This window comes from Triticum dicoccoides, unplaced genomic scaffold (genome assembly GCF_002162155.2).
Source record: "Triticum dicoccoides isolate Atlit2015 ecotype Zavitan unplaced genomic scaffold, WEW_v2.0 scaffold67224, whole genome shotgun sequence".
In the NCBI taxonomy this organism is placed as follows: Eukaryota; Viridiplantae; Streptophyta; class Magnoliopsida; order Poales; family Poaceae; genus Triticum; species Triticum dicoccoides.
Genome location: NW_021290798.1, coordinates 30,709 through 35,805, shown reverse-complemented (window position 1 = coordinate 35,805; position 5,097 = coordinate 30,709).

The following is a 5,097-nucleotide window of genomic DNA, read 5'->3' as shown; positions in this document are numbered from 1 at the left end:
GTGGCGGATCTGAACGGACCGCCACCGGATCCAGCCGCACACGTGTCGTCGCAGATTGATGCGCGATGAAGCTCGATGCGTGCATCCCCTCAGCCGCACACGGCTCGCCGGAGAAGCAGCTGTCGCCGGGCGGAGTCTTGGTGGTTGCGTTCTCGGTGAGGTGCGCGGTGATGCGTCGGGGGTGAGGTGAAAGGGCGATAGGTTGCCACTGAGTGGAAAGGAGAGGGCCTGATGCGGCGGTCGCCAGGCGGAGCCGCGCGGACGCCAGCCCATGGACGGACACGGCGACGCGGCGGCGGAGGGGAAACTGGGGCGACGGGGGAGTGAGTGGAGGGGAGAGGAGCGAGTGGAGGGGAGTGGAGCGGAGGGATTGGATAAGGTGGGCGGCGGGGTAGGTGGAGAGACGGGGAGGTGGGCCGACGGGCGGGTAGGTGGAACGCCAAGCGCGGCCGCAGCGGGGGAGGTGGGCCGTCGCGCGGCGGGGGGCTGGGCACGCAAAGGCTTCGTCCCGACTGGGCCGGCCCAAAATATTTTTCTTTTTTATTTATTTTTCTTTCTTTTCTGCTTCATCACCTTATTTCTCTTTTGAAAACATGAATGTTTTTGAAAATAGATAGCAAAAATGAAAAAGCAAACAAATTTTCCAAACATATTTTTTTATGAATTTTGAGAAGAAACTTTTAAACAAATACAAAATTTGATAAATTTGTACAGTTTTTTGACCACAAACAATTTTTGAATATTTAAATAAAATTCGAAAATGGCATCCATTTTTTTAAAATGAACAATTTTGGAAGTGTGAACAGTTCTTTACAAGCACAATTTTTTTTTTGAATATTAAGAACAAACTTTGAAAATCGTAACCTCTTTAAAAAATCCATAATATTTTCATAAACTTGAACAAGTTTTTAAGATATTAACATTGTATTGAATTTGATAGCTAATTTCAATAAACAATAACTATTTTTTAAAATCCAGGTCAATTTTTGAAAAGTCAGAACCTTTATTGGTAAATCCATAAAAAAATTCTAAAAAGCAAATACATTTTTTCGAATTTGAGGAACAATTTTTGAAAATACCTAACATTTTTTGGTAATATATATCATTTTTCTTTAAAAACCAACAACACCTGCATAATTTGAAAAAAACATTATGAAATATCAAATTATCAAGAACATTTATGTAAATAGCAAAAATATTTTTCAAATATCATGAACATTTTTTGAAAACTATGTAAAAACATTAGGAACGTGGCGTATGACATTTATTTAAACAACATATATTTCTAATAATATGAAATTGGTTTTCTTTTTTGCATACCAATAAGTTGTGTTACAAATATTTTTTGTTAGGAAATATAATATAAAATAAATTTGGTTTCTCATAATAATTATTTAAACAACATTTTTTGCATACGAATAAGTTGTGTTACATATAATTATAATAATATCAAATCCGTAATATGATGTAGTAGGAAATATCATTTATATTTCATCATATATAATTCATCATAGTATACTTTTTATTAATGCTGGGATGATTTTGTTTGTAATTTTTTTTGTACCTCACAAAATGATATTAAACAAAAAAAATCATAATTATTGATTTGTAAATAAACAAAATTCTATATATATAAACCTGGTTCATGAAGATAAATATTTTTATGCTTGTTACATATATTAAGGGTATCACAAAAAAATCTAGATGAAACAAATAAACTTTGTTAATGTTGGGTTGTTTGTTTTAATTTCTGTTTGTCAATTTTGCATAGCCTATCATTTAATTTAAAATAGTTTAAGCAATTTTAAACGCCTACTAACTTATATGAACATTATAGATAACCAAATGCTTTTCTTATTATCAGATAAAATAGTTGTTTTGTATTATATATTATATATAGTTTTATGATGTAGTAAAAAATATTAAATATATTTTAGCATAGACATAAATTGATGGGTTCCGACATACGCACGGATGCAACGATGACAGACTGCACTGAAACACCGCGAGAAGAGGTGCATATATCTAACCTTACTCTGTATCTATGTTATATACGATAAAATGAATGGTGTATTTATATTTTTGTTTTTTCAGGATATAGTATACATGGATATGGACTCTGGAGATGCACGGAAAGAATCCATTGAGGGTTCAGATGCAATGTGCTGCAAGGGGCTGGAAATTCACAACATAATCACGTCGAAGAGGTTATATCTCATAATAAACCAAAAAATGATGCTAATTTACATGTTATTCCACAAGGTATTTTTTATATTATTATCATCATTTTTTGTGATATTTTCTTTTGTATTCAACTAATTTGGCTTTTATTGTTTACTAAGCTGGCTCACTTTTTTATGAATTCCATAGACTATGTTTGTACCTCTAGAGATATTACAGTCATCGAATCAATCAAGTCTGCCCCTAAGAATACCCAGTTTGTGGACATTGGAGATGCCTTGTTAGCAACTGACGATTTGGAATGCCTTATTAAAAATGACATGTTCTTACATGACGGTGTAAGACCAACTGCATAATCTTTGTAATTAATTGATTATATATAATATCATAATGTATAAATATAATTTAAATATTGTTTGCAGGTGATAAATGCTTACATATATTGCATGATTGCTCACGAGCATTTACAAGACAGGCGGGTGAAAAGGTACACATTATTAGCACATTTGTATTGGGCCAAATAAAAGAAAACGGGGAAAGAGACATAGACCCATCAAAATATCGTCGCATCGTGCGTCATGTTAATAGTTATCTACAACAAGATATGGTTAGTTTTTGTCTCGTAATCCATGCATATAATTATAGACTGTTTTTATTTAGTTCATATGTTTAATGATTTATTAATAACTATATCTAATTATGACTGTGACTTGTATCTTATTTACACCAGTTATTCATTCCGATTAACATGCCGGGCTACCATTGGTATCTAGTAGTTGCCAACGCCAAAAAACGAGAGATCCAAGTATTGGACTCACTTGGTGAGAATGTCAAACGCAATGACCTTGCTACTACGGTAACTATCTATTTCTTTTCTCATCTTAGCATTTATTTTGTTTGACTTCATCCTTAACATATCTCGTATATATATAAAAGTTATTAGGGCTCGAGAAATGGCTGAAACTTGCAGAGCATAGTCCGGAGTTTATTAAAGGTCATAAATGGCATGATCTTAATGTTACAAAATGGACGGTTGTAGAGCAAATTCAGGAGGCAATACAAACCGATGGGTAAGCACTTGTTTTAATAGTTTGTTTTTAGATTCATCTATCTGATATTCTAAAGCATTATTTTATAATATTATAGTGTATCATATGGATTGTTTATGCTAAATTATATGAAATACTGGACACCACATGGACTATCAAACCAGTTTACGCAGGTATTTCAGTTTTATACATTATCTCATAATGTTTAATCAAAATATCTTATAAACTGTTTTCATATTTTTTTGTAGGAGGATATGAAACATTTTCGACAAAAATTAGCAATTATTTTGCTTGATTCAGAGCTTAATAAGTTAAAAGGATGTCCCATGTACCATCAGCCTCTCAACGAAGAAACTTTAGCTAATTCTGATCTTGAGATCTTGGATAATCCATCTGACGTAGTCCAAGAGAAACGTCCCTCCCCAAACACTATCATTCCCACGGACCAACGTGAAATACTTGCCGGCCTCTGCAACTACATCATGTCGAACAATGATGATGGATGTTTGGAGTAAGTATCATGTATCAATATTTAATGTGCGGATGTATATTATTGTTCTTCTAACCATCCAAATTACAGGAAGGTATAGGTCCGGAGCTCCAGACCCGATCCAATGAGCTTAAGTCTTAAGAAACTTCAGTGCATACTTAACATGGAGCAGCCCATGGACAATGATTGCTTCAACACCGCCGTGCATATGCTGGCATGTGACGAGGGAGTATTGTTCACAGACCCTCCTATACACTACATGGATCTACGATTTTGTGTAAGTTACCGTAACTCTTCATTCTAGGTGCCATTAGTATCAACATGTTAAAACCAAATTTTATTTCTTTTACTTAGTCCATGCTGTTAGAGTCAACACGAGGTCAGAAGTTTTGTGAGAAGGAAACTATCCAGACGTTGGCAACATTATTTGATAGCTTGCCTGGGATGGAGACCGACATCTCATCTTGCAATAAGGTAAATAAAATATTTTGACCATTGTTATCATGGTTTGTTTTTGTTTCTAATAGCTCCACTTGTAGATTTATCTTCCCTATGCATCCACCGGCCGATACATCCTGTACATCATCGACAAAGAGGCACGTCGTCTATATATTATGGATCCTATTCAATCATCACAATCGTCAGAGGATAAAAACTTGAGGCATTCACTGAAATTAAAAAGTTTTTCAAGGGATTTCAAAGAAGCACTCGAAATAAAGCTACCTGGGTGGAATTCTGATATATCTAAATGGCATCGTTTATTTCCGGCCGGTGTTCCAACGAGTATAGACGGGTAATGAATTCATAACAAGAATATTTACTTTTGTTATCATTCTATTATTTATAATATTAATTGAAAGTTTTCCAGGAATGTGTCTGGCTATTTTGTTTTTCATTTTATGCTCTGATGGAACGGTAAAGAATTGGTCAAGCCGGTTTGCGCGGTTAGTATTGTGGGTTACATGTTTTAAGACCTTCTCCGTGAATTTTTCATACTAACTACATTTATTTTTTCTGCAGGATGGGTATGAATTGAGGAAGCATTTTTTATTATACTTGCTAAAACATCGCAGAAATGAAGCTAGAGGAAACTTTCCTGATATTGTCAAAGAATTTCTTAAACGCATCATCTAGATATTAATATTTTTGTAATAGATGTTAAGTTGTAACATCACTCAGCTTGTGACATTGCAATAATGGACTTCAGTTTGTGTTATATTGTTTGTACGTGTGGATTTTAACATGTAACTCTGGTAAAATATTTTAAGAGCCCGTGGCAACGCACGGGCACTCTACTAGTAATGGTAAACATACAAAAAGTTACACGAAATTACACGTTGACTAGGATATTTTCTTTCCAAGTAACCACCCCCCCCC